Here is a 13,163-nt window from a genome sequence, read left to right as displayed (position 1 = left end):
AGGAGTTACAGAGACAAAGTTTAGAGCTGAGACAAAAGGATGGACCATCTAGAGATTGCCATATCTGGGGATCCATCCCATAATCAGCCTCCAAACGCTGATACCATTGCATACACCAGTAAGATTTTACTGAAAGGTCTCAGTTATAACTGTCTTGTGAGACTATGCCAGGGCCTAGCAAACACAGAAGTGGATGCTCATAGTCAGATATTGGATGGAACACAGGGCCCCCAATGGAGAAGCTAGAGAAAGTAACCAAGGATCTAAACGGATCTGCAACCCTATAGATGGAACAACAATATGAACTACCCAGTACCTCCCGGAGCTCGTGTCTCTAACTGCACATGTAGCAGAAGATGTCCTAGTGGGCCCTCAGTGCAAAGAGAGGCCCATTGGTCATGCAAACTTTATATGCCTCAGTACAGGGAACGCCAGGGCCAAGAAGTTGGAGTTAGTGGGTGGGGGAGCCCCTGGGGGACTTTTGGGATAGCATTGGAAATGTAAATGAAATAAATACCTAATTAAAAAAACAAAAACAAAACCAAAACAAAACAATAAAATAAATGACAGGGGTTCTTTAAAAAAAAGGAAATAGGTGTATTTTAGCATTAATCATGAAAGGGTTAGTAGAATTCCATTCTACTCACTAACCCTTTCATGATTAATACTAAATGCAGGTTTTTTTCACTAGACCCAGAGGAATAGCATAATCAGGTATTTACTAAAGAACCCCTGATGGTGGGTTTAAAAATAGACTAGCATTGTATCAGAGCATTCACCTGGCTCCTGTGTTTAGCTGATCTTAATTAAAGGTTGTTCCTATTTTCAGTTGTAAACACTGGCCTGGCTCCCACCATCTCTTTATGTATGAATTTTCTTTGTTTTGTGTGAAGAACCAGTGTACCTTGACAGATGTATTTGCCTAAATTTCTTGTTTTTATTCTGTATTATCAGACTGGTGATCGCTTTGAGAAAATACACCCAGATACACCCAGATACAGCACTCCCCTGTGTTTGTATTTGTTTATCACTTGCACCAACTCCATGACCAAATGCCCAGAACCCTAATATCCCATGAATTGAGAAAGGCTGACCAAGACCAGTACATGGAACAGGTCTAAGGGCCTCTTCTCCGAAAAGGGCCATCCTCTGCTACATATATGGCTGGAGCCATGCATGGTTCTATGTGTACTCCCTGGTTGGTGTTTTATACACTGAAAGCTCTGATTGTTTGATATTTTTGTTCTTCCTATGGGGTTGCAAACTCCTTCAGCTCCTTCCATTCTTTCTCTAACCCCTACACTGGGGATTCCATGATCAGTTCAGTAGTTAGCTATGAGCATCCACCTCTGTATATGTCAGGCTCTGGCAGAGCCTCTCAGAAGACAGCTATATCAGGCTCCTGTAAGCATGCACTTCTTGGCATCCCCAATAGTGTCTGTGTTTGGTGATGGTACATGGAATGAATCCCCAGGTGGGGCAGTCCCTCGATGGCCTTTCCTTCAGTCTCTACTCCACACTTTGCTCCTGTGAGTTTTTGTTACCCCTTCTAAGAAGAACCATACCCACACTTTGGTCTTCCTTCTTCTTCTTCTTCTTCTTCTTTTTTTTTTTTTTTTTTTTTTTTTTTTTTTTTTTTTTTTTAGATTTATCTATTTATTATATGTAAGTACACTGTAGCTGTCTTCAGACACTCCAGAAGAGGGCGCCAGATCTCGTTACGGACGGTTGTGAGCCACCATGTGGTTGCTGGGATTTGAACTCTGGACCTTCGGAAGAGCAGTCGGGTGCTCTTACCCACTGAGCCATCTCACCAGCCCCCGGTCTTCCTTCTTCTTGAGCTTCATGTGCTCTGTAACTTCTATCTTGGGTATTCCAAGCTTTGGGGCTAATATCCACTTATCAGTGAGTATATACCATGTGCATTCTTTTGTGACTGAGTTACCTCACTCAGGATATTTTCTAGTTCCATCCATTTGCCTAAGAATTTCATGAAGTCATTGTTTTTAATCACTGAGTAGTATTCCATTGTATAAATGTATCCCATTTTCTGCATTCTTTTCTCTGTTGAAGGGCATCTGGGTTCTTTCCAGCTCCTGGCTATTATAAATAAGGTTGCCATGAACAGAGTGGAGCATATATCCTTGTTATATGTTGGAGCATCTTCTGGGTATATGCCCAGCTGGATCCTCAGGTAGTACTATGTCCAATTTTCTGAGAAACAACCAGACTGAGTTCCAGAATGTTTGTACCAGCTTGCAATCCCACCAACAATGGAGATGGAAAGATCTCCCATGCTAATGGATTACAGAGTCAATGCACTCCCATCAAATTTCCAACTCATTTCTTCATAGAGTTAGAAAGAGCAATTTGCAAATTCATTTGGAATAACAAAAAAACTCAGGATAGTGAAATCTATTCTGAACAATAAAATAACTTCTGGTGGAATCACCATCCCTGACCTCAAGCTGTAGTACAGAGCAGTTGTGATAAAAACTGCATGATATTGGTACAGAGACAGGCATGAAGATCAATGGAATAGAATTGAAGATTGAGAAATGAACCCACATACCTATGCTCACTTGATCTTTGACAAAGAGCTAAAACCATCCAGTGGAAAAAAAAGATAGTATTTTTGACAATTGGTGCTGATTCAACTGGCAGTCTGCATGTAGAAGATTGCAAATCGATCCATTCTTAAACCTTGTACAAAGCCCAAGTCCAAGTAGATCAAGGACCTTCACATAAAACCAGATACACTGAAACTAATAAAAGATAAATTAGGGAAGAGTCTCGAACACATGGGCTCAAGGGAAAATTTCCTGAACAGAACACCAATGGCTTATACTCTAAGATCAAGAATTGACAAATGGGGCATCATAAAATTGCAAAGCTTCTGTAAGGCAAAGGACACTGTCAATAGGACAAAATGGCAACCAACAGATTGAGAAAAGGTCTTTTGCTAAAGACCTATCCTACATCTGATAGAGGGATAATATCCAATGTATACAAAGAATTCAAGAAATTAGACTCCAGATAATCAAAAAACCCTATTAAAATTGAGGTACAGAGCTAAACAAAGAATTCTTATCTGATGAAACTAGAATAGTTAAGAAGTATCTAAAGAAATGTTCAATATCCTTAATAGTCAGGGAAGTGTAAGTCAAAACAACCCTGAGATTTTATCTCGCACCAGTCAGAATGGCTAAGATCCAAAAACTCAGATGACAGATGCTGGCGAAGAAGAACTGATTCTTAATATTCCTTTACTCACAATGCTGGAAAAAGCCTAATGTATATGCTAACGTTCATTTGTTGACTTTCTCAAGACCCATTCCTACATTAATCCTTCACACAGTAAAGCACGTTTACCCCATTATCTCAGTTGTTCAAAGAATTTCATTCACTGTGGATAACCTCACAAAATGTTCTTGGCTTCAATTTAAGTTCAATAAAGGAGTCATTAGTTTGACAGTGTTTATCTATGTTGGAAGACCGCCACTCACCAGATGTTCTCTGTATATAAGATCTAGAAAACAAATTTCTTTTTCTCTTAAGAAGAAAAATAGCCCACCTACCTATTGTTAATAAAGAAAAATTAAAACTCCTTGTATTTCTATTGTTGTTTATTAATATCTTCAAACTTAAAAGCAAATCTGTTTTCTACTGTTAACTTGCTTTTTCTTACTTGAGAAATGCAATTTATTTAAGAAGAGTATAAAAATTCTTGCAACATACAATATAATGGACCTCTGACTAATCTGAATTAGCAGTTCCTTGAAACAGAAAATATATTAGCTAACAGGAAATAATTTCCTTTACTTAGTGACTAAAATTTAATTACAATCTATGGTGGTATGTTATAAGAAACAATTTTTAAAACACATTAAACTGTACTATCGATCCACACAATGACACTTCACATGATATGCATTATACAAAGTAACTTGTAAGTAAGAGGCCAGGTATGGAATAAAGAAAATCTACTATAGATTCTGAAAAAGTCAAAGCCATTTCCACAAGTGTGGCACTGAAGCCTTTGTTGTATGGTGAGTCACAGGTTAGGCAATATAACTAGTCAAAATGGCTCTGTCCACATTAGGCATACATCCAGAAATTAGCATATACACTGGTCATCTTAGATATGTTCCTTCTTGATTCTCCTGCTTCTTCCTAACCACGGAATGCTGCAATAATGAGCTGCATCTTATTCAAATTGAATGGTTTCACCAATAAGGACTAGTTGGAAAACCCCATGTATGAAGAGATGGCTTGTCAGTTATGAACACTTTCTGTCCCTACAGAAAACTGAGGTTTGATTCCTGGTACCTGGAGGAGGAATGGCAGTGTCCACCTTTGCAAAAACATCAGTGTGTGGTGTGGGTGGAGGTGGCAAGCAGCTGCAAAGGCAACTTCAGCTGGAGGACCTAGTTGAAGACTGCCAGATACATCAAGGTTTGATGATACTCACAATGCCAGCCACTCTGGAACTGCTGTTTGGAAGAGATGCTTGCTGGAGACCAATGGGACTTGGGTAGTAAGTATTAAAGGAACTTACAGCAGTTTTTATATGAATGAGCTTGCTGTGGAGTTCTCACCTGCTCCTGGAGTCTGTGCTGTTGATTCAGTGTCACCTTATCTTCAACCCCCAAGGGCAAGTAGGGTTGTGCCACAGACATTCCTGGGCACAATGTGGTCTGTGGATTACTTTATCTTCCTTGTTTGTGGCTGCTTGGGAACCTTCTTTTCTGGGGTCTCATTTTTTTGCCTGTTGCTGCTTGTGGTTCAACCTTATCTACTTCTCTGGTTGCTTGTTTGATGAGTTGGTCCTTTAGTGTTTTATGCTGTGGATTCCACAAAGGTGAGCACACAGACCTCATTCCTGTCTTCTTTTCTTTTTAGACTGTTCATCCAAGTGACTGATGGTATTTTTACTTTTGGTTTGAGAGTGAGCACACAGCATTTGTCTTTGTCAGCTTGTCAGAGCAACCATCTTACTTTCACTTTTGGCTTCAGCTTGAGGGTGATCCTGTGGTTATCTTTTCTTTGTTTTCTTTGTCTTTGTCTGCTCATCCCTAGGAGATACTCACTTTCACTTTTGGTTTGGGTTCATCCCAGTACTTCACATAGGGCCTAATAGGCTCCTGAGTGCCTTTTCCATCCAGGAGATACAGCACAGGCATGTGGCCTTTGAGCTACACATGAAGGAGTTCCCTGCTTAGTATGAATCTGTCATATCGGTCATATCTGTTCACCATTTGTTTCCTTTGCACTTCTCATTATGGTTTCCCTTCCCTTTGCAACCAAGGAATCCCAGATTAGGGTGTTGAAAACCCTCCTGGTTATGTATGATCTCAAGGTTAAGACTCATGACCAGGACCAATTTTGTGAGGAGGCCTCTATTTTGTACCCCCTGGATATTACCAGAAAGCATATGGGACCCTGACTTCTGGATGTGTGTTCTCTTCCTTGCCTGCAAGTGTGAGGTAGAGTCTGGGATTACCTCCCCCCCACCACTTTTTTTTGTTCCCATCCTCCTTTCAGTCATCACCAATATTAAGAATTCTTCACCAGAGGAAGTGATGGCTGCCCATAACAAACACTGCCAGGATCAGGCTAACATTCACCTTTCCATTCCTGACCCTGTCTCACTTTCTCTGTGAAAACAGGATGATCTCATTGATGACGATGAGGGCACCTCTGTTCCATCCCTCTGAACCTCAGGCTCTCAGCTGTCCTCTAGTCATGCTGTCCCTTAGTCATTAGCCCTTCTGCTTCTGCCGGATCAGAGATACCCCAGCTTACCCCCTGCATGATCTAGGGTGGTGATCACTCCTGAGATGCCCATTCCTCCTTCTGGACTTCCTCTTCCCAGGGGGCCTCATTCTCCTCAGGTGTATCATGCAGCTTTCCCTGTCAATCTTGTCCCTGAAGTGGTGACTAGACCCTGGATTCCCACTTCTCTGGCAGAGTTGGCACTTATCAGAAAAGCTGCCAAAGATTCTAGCCCAGATTCTTGTTTTGAAAAAGTACTGAAGCAATAGGTGATGAACCTCCAGTTCTTTATGATTAGTATAATCTCCTTAAGGCAGTGCCCAAACTACCATGTTTCTTAATTGGAGGTCATCATATCATGACTTGGCTGAGAAGCAGGCTAGGATTAACTTGGAATATAACCTTAATATTACTTTTGACATGCTTACCTTCCACAGGATATACATTAACACTGTTACTTGGACTGCATGCTTACTTTACCCATGCTGACCTTGCTTTTAAGGCCTTTATGGTTTGCACCCCTCAAGACCCCTCTGCTTAATTTTGCAACCTTGTCTAGCAGTATGAGGAGTCTTTCCTGGACTTCTTGTCCCATGTGACTGAGGCACTGGAAAGGTGGGGTGATACTGACCCAATGAGAGATATGTTCATCAAGCAGTTTGCATGGGAGGGTCTTAATGCTCCAACTCATAATACTGTGGCAGCCATAGGAATGATGATATCCCTAAATGGGTTGTTGCCACTTGCGATTTGGACCCTGGTATGGGTCCCATTGCAGCCCTGTCTGCTTCTATTGACTTTTTAGTCACAGAATGTGAACAAAGGATGTGCCCTCCTCCTGAAAGGCTCCCTGCTGCTACCTGTCTGGGCTGTGTCAAGCATGATCTCCTCCTTCAGAACTGCCCCTCAGCTGGGCCCAGGGCCAGAAGTCCCTGTTGTAACAAAGGCTTTCACTGGGCTAAGGATTGCCATTCTCAAAAGCAGGAAGAAAATTTAAACTCCAAAAGGGGCACCCCTCAGACTTGCCAGTAAGAAGGACCCCTGCTCATTTTGAACCTTGTCTGTGTTTCTTCACTACTGACAATGAATGTACATTTAGATGGTATACCCACTAAAGGGTTGGCTGACACTATAATAAGAAAAAATGAATCATTGAGGTTCCTTCATTGGAGGTTTTGGCCTGATCCCTCCATTATGGGAGTTGGAGACCAATAAGCCACCAAAATGACTACCTGACCTGTCCATTGGCAGTACTTGGATGGCCATCAGGGATCTTTTATTTTGTTGTGACTGATCTACAACCTTTGAGGAAGATATATTCTGGAAGACATGGGTGCTGTCCTTACTGTGGACAATCTGTGGCTTTTTTGTATGACATTATGCAACATGCACAACTGGACTGCAAAGGTCACGAAGTCAGGGATCACCTCCAATTGTAATGGCCACTAATCACCAATTGCCATCAAGGTACCTGAACCTGTACCTTTGGCCTATTTGAAACTGACCCATTTTGGAATATAAGCTATCTGCTCTCATGGAACTAGTCTTGCAACAAGTAGCTTTGGGTTATTTAGAACCCTCAACCAGCAGGCATAATACTCTCATTTTTGTCATTAAAAAGAAATCAGGGAAATAGACTGACTACAAAATCTGAGAGCCATTTATGAACATATGGAAAATATGGGGATCACTTAAGTGGGACTGCATGATCCTAGTACTATAGCACCCAGGTACCATGTGATGATCCTAAATATAAAGTATTGCTTTTTCCAAATCCCTCTGGATCCCCAGCCTGGATGCTGTTTTGCCTTTACAGTATGGGAGCCTAATATGAATAAAGCAGCTAAAAGATATCAATGGACAGTCCTGCCTCAGGGCATGAAAAATATTCTGACCATTTGTCAGCTATATGACTGAAGCCATACAGGGAATCCCCAGGGATGTACTTGTAGTCCATTACATGGATGATATTATGCTTACACACCTTAGCCTGCCTGACCTTGAAAGTGAATCCTCTCAATTGTTGCTTCACTTAGAAAAACTCAACTTGATGGTTGCCATCAAAATGATTCTGAGAGTGCCGGAACTTTTTTCTGTTTCTGACAATATTAAGCCCCTGGCATTCTCCACTGTGGCATAGCATTGGAAATGTAAATGAAGAAAATACCAAATTAAAAAAAAAAATTAAAAAGAATCCTACTCCCTCTTGGAACTACAATTGTGAGGAACTACTAACTGGCTCAAACCTTTCCTGTTTATTCCAGACCAGCAAACGAGGTACCACTTTCTCTCTTGGAGGGGCCTAGCAGTCTTTCAGTCAGGGTTAAACTAATATCTGAGGCAGCAACCTACTACAGAATGTTATGGCGCTCCTTTCTGTATCAACTCTGGAAAGACATGATCCAGAGAAACCACTCCTGGACAAAATTCTGTAGTCCCTTGAGGGGGTCCTAGGAGTGTTCTGGCAGAATGGGCCCCTCATGTAGTTGTACCAAGCCTACACTGATTTACTTAAGGTTACCTCAAAGTTTGAGATTGCGTTCGGCCTCATCCTTAAGGTTTAGTAAAAACTTATAACAGGGAACCAGACAAAATAATTCTACTGTTCTCCTTACAATATTCTTAATCATTATGGGCAGGTTTCATCAGCTTTCAAGAAATGGTGGCAGGGTTCACAGGCTCAGTGCATAATAACATGCCACCAGAGAAGCATCTTACTGCTTTGTCCCAGTTGCAAATTATAGTTAAACCTGATAGCATATCTAGCTCTCACCCCATTCCCAAGACAACTATGACCTTTTATGATGCTAATGAAACCAGATATGGGGTTCTTATACAAAAACATGGGGAAAAGGACACAAGTCATATTCTCCCTAATTTTGGCACAGTGCAACTATTTGAATTATTTGTACTCCTGAAAATTTTTGAGTGTTGCCAACAGGAGCCAGTTAATATTTCCTCAGACAGCCAATATGTAGTACAAGCTGTCCGTACCCTGTCCTGTACATGACTGCATGAAATCTATCCAAAAGGCTCCTAAGAGTAGTGCACATCCCTGGCTCATCATATATATAAGATCATATTCTAAACTACCTGGCATATTAGCATAAGGGAATGAGAGAACTGATGCCCCGATTATGGCTGTAGACATGAAGTGCTAGAAGAAGCCAGAATGTTACACCAGCATTTCACCTTTATCCTCAGAATTTACATTCACACTTGCCCAAATTTCCTATGTCATATTGTATACATCTTGCAAGGTCCTGTACAACATGCTCTCCTTTTGCACCACTGGGGTCTCATGGTAGATTGAGAGTTAACCCTAGAGGTCTACATCCCATTGCAATCTGACAAATGTATGTCAGCCATTACCCAGCCTTGATAGATACTTGCTTGGTCTTCATATATGCAGTGTCCATGGCAGGTGAAGAGGCATCTCATGCTATTTAGGCCATGAAATCAGCAATGCTGGTAATGGGAGTGCCTTCAGTGCTCAAGACTGACAACAGGCCTGCTTACTAGTATCAAAATTTCAGCACCTTCTTATTGTTATGGAGGATCAAGCACTCCTACCATATAATCCTCAAGGTGAAGCAGTTGTAGAAAGAGCACTTCACCCCTTGATGGAAGCACTTACTTGGGTCACCTCCCCAGAATCCAAAAGTGATCCATACCTATTTCATCTGAACTTTCAATGAGAAAGGGATGAGCCCTGCTTATAAACTTTGGGCATTTTTGCTGAGGAACATCCCCTCCCATTGGTTAGATGGAGGGACCCAATAACCTATCAATGCTAACCACCTACTCTGTTTCTAACAAGAGGTTGAGGTTATGCTTGTGTTTCCCCAGGATGCAACTGTGCCAATATGGGTGCCCCTGAGAGATTTTTGCCTGGTCACAGACCAGGGGGCAAAGGAGCCTGAAGAGGACTAGGACAAGGAGATGTAATATACATACTGTGTTTATGAATTTTTCTTCAGTATGGGAGGTCTGATGAGCTCTGGGCTTTGGTGCCCCAGACTCCCATTCTTTTGCCTGTGGCAGTTAACTCCCTCACCTACCCTCTTCTTTTCTCTTCCAATGTGAGTCTAGGTTTGTCCTTCATGGACTTATTCATTAGTACATGACTGTTAGAAGGCACCTGGCCCACAAAGGAAATTCTCTGCTCTACCACCAATGTCTTCTCCATTGACCCTTTTATCCTACTACATAATATGACCATGGGGTATTGTCATGGTAATCTAACCTATAGCACCATATTAGACATGAAATTTCATGTTCCCCTGATTGTTTACAAATTCCCCAAAGAATCCTTCAAGGATATAATGTCCACCCCTGCCTCACTGACCCAAGGTTCCTCAAATGCCCAAGGGTCCCTCAAATGTCCACTTTATTGGGATTTCCTATCCCTGGGAACACTGTCAGCCTTCACTAGGTATAAAATTCCCAGAAACTACATGATATTGTCATCTAATTTCAAACTTGGCATGTGGAGGTTTACCTCACATGATACTTCCAATACTATTCTCTATGTGTCAGGGATTCCATTTGATTCCAATACAATGCCATTATGAGTAATTGGGATTTATGTGGCCCCTCTAATTGTCTTATATCAGCCTTACTCTCCTAAAAGATGGCTGCCTTTAATGGGACATATTTCTATATAAACCGGAAATGCAAATATTTGGTATAGAGTGACCTCCATGGATGTAACTATCAGCAGCCCAGTTGTCTGGAAAGCCATCCCAGTCTGTTTCTGGCCTCCCTTTTTCTTTCTGATCATCAGTACCTCCATTATCAGAGACAGCCTTAACTGCTTTAATGAAAAATGTCTCCTGACTGCTTGATGGATGGGGTTCTCAGCAACAGTTATACTGATAAGGAAACCGGGTGCCATTTGGATGCTTGTGGTAAATACCACTCACTTTCATGCCATTACTCTGATGTTCCAGACTCACTTATAACTCCTAGACCAGAAAAAGAGATATTTTCATATTACAGCTGACAGCATCACAGCTATCATTGCAGGCATTGCCAGGGAGACAACAGGTGCTGTTCCTTAACCCAGACAGTCACTACTGCAGTGTCTGCCAACTTTATAGTCTCTAAATCAGCTGAGGTGCTCCAGGCACAGGATGAACAACTTTGTAAACTATCTGCATTTTACAACAGATTGACTTATTGACTTATTGGCAGAATAGTTGGCTCTTGTTGGGAATATGTCTCTATTGGCTTGAGAACCCAGGTTTCACTCACTCTCTCTAACCCCTTACCAGGTATACAACAATTACAGTTCTACTACTTAGAAACAAAGCATAAAATGTGTAGATGACAATAAATCACAAACAAACCCAAAGGAAACTGTGGCTCCAGATTGGAAACATTTTCCAGTATTCAACATAGTGGTTGAAAGAGAAACAGCCAAAATGTTTGTTATGAAGTGAAAAATACTAAAGATAAAGGACCAGTCTAAAACTCAGGGGTGGTAAGCAGGACTGATCACAAACTAAGAATGAAAAAGTAGAGTCACTGGAAACTTCTAAGTAGCAAAACAAAGGAAAAGGCAATGGTCAGACAAAAGAACTTAAAAGAAACATGTATTCTCAGTGGCCTGGTATGCTTATCTTTGCTATGATTAAAAAAAAAACAAAAACAAAAAACAAATGTGACCTGGGGAAGGAATGGATTTATTTGGATTACACATTACAGTCCACCATCAAAGGAAGCACAACTAGAACTTGAGGCAGGTGCTGTATCAGAGACCCACAGAAATATGGCTGACTGTGTTGCTGAGCTACATTTCTGATTCATCCAAGATCCATGTCACCAAGGAAAATATCACCCACTGTCCTTTTACATTAATTAGCAATCAAGAAAATGCCCCCACCAACTTGTTCATAGACCAGTCACATGGAGGCAATCCCTCAGTGGATACCCTTTTACCCAGATGTGTCAAATTGACTTTTGAACATAACACCCACTTTGTCAGAAATCCTGATGTGGTGCTATTACTAGCTTACTACACCATACCTACTCTTTCACTGAGGAACACACTGTGAATTTAGTCTTGATAAGAAGTCTTAATTGGAAACCTTCATGAGGATTCCATAGTTCCTGAGATTTAGTCATAGAGATGAACTAAGACACTCTAACAAGAATTCTCTTTTCCTGCTTTGAATGCAAGTGTGCTGTCACAGTCAGCAGGGTTTTATATATATATGTATATATATATATATAAATTCAATATGTATATATATGTATGTATGTATGTATATATATACATATACATATTGAATTTCAAAATAGGAGATATATGCATACGTTAAAATATATTTTATGATTTATTTGTGAAATATATATATTCAAAAGTTTGCGCATAAGACAGGTTTTAGAGTAAGAGGGAGAGTCGTGATTTTGGAGTCATCTTTGGAAGTATTACAGGTGGATAAATCCACACTGTGCTTTATCAGAAGTGAAAAACCAGAGTGCTACCAAGATAGATTTATTTTGGTGACTGTTATAGATTTCAAGTTATTATATATAGATCCAAGAAGTTGGCTTGATCAGATTAGTGAGGCAAAGGAAAGTTTTAAAATGGTAGAGTAAGAAAGTAACAAAATGCCAACTGTATATAAGACCAAGAGAGCAATCAGTGCAGAATGAAGAAAGTAGCTCCTCCCTCCACCACATGACTGTAAAGAATAAAGTGATTTCTAGCCCTTCAATTGAATGTACACATGAAATCAAAATCATAGGCAAAAAATCATTAACTTTAATGAAAATAAAAAAAAATTTATACCCTATTTTTTATTGGGTTGTAGAAAATTGGAAATAGATCTACCTGAAGACCCATCTATACCACTGTTGGGAATATAGCCCAAAGATGCCCCAACATGCCACTGTTCCACTATGTTCATAGTAGCCTTATTGTGATAACCAGAATCTGGACAAAACCCAGATGTCCCACTAGAGAAGAATGGATACAGAAAATATGATTCATGTACACAATGGAATACTAGTCAGATATTAAGAACTAGGACATCTTCTGTATCCATTCCTCTGTTGAGGGGCATCTGGGTTCTTTCCAGCTTATGGCTATTATAAATAAGGCTGCTATAAACATAGTGGAGCATGTGTCCTTCTTACTGGTTGGAACACCTTCTAGATATATGCCCAGGAGAGGTATTGTGGGATCTTCAAGTAGTACTATGTCCAATATTCTGAGGAACCACCAGACTGATTTGCAGAGTGGTTGTACAAGCTTGCAATCCCACCAACAATGAAGGAGTGTTCTCTTTCTCCACATCCTTGCCAGCATCTGCTGTCACCTGAATTTTTTATCTTAGCCATTCTGACTGGTGTGAGGTGGAATCTCAGGGTTGTTTTGA

The sequence above is a fragment of the Mus caroli genome, chromosome 11, assembly GCF_900094665.2.
Source record: "Mus caroli chromosome 11, CAROLI_EIJ_v1.1, whole genome shotgun sequence".
NCBI lineage: Eukaryota > Metazoa > Chordata > Mammalia > Rodentia > Muridae > Mus > Mus caroli.
Note: the sequence above shows the minus strand (reverse complement) of the source record.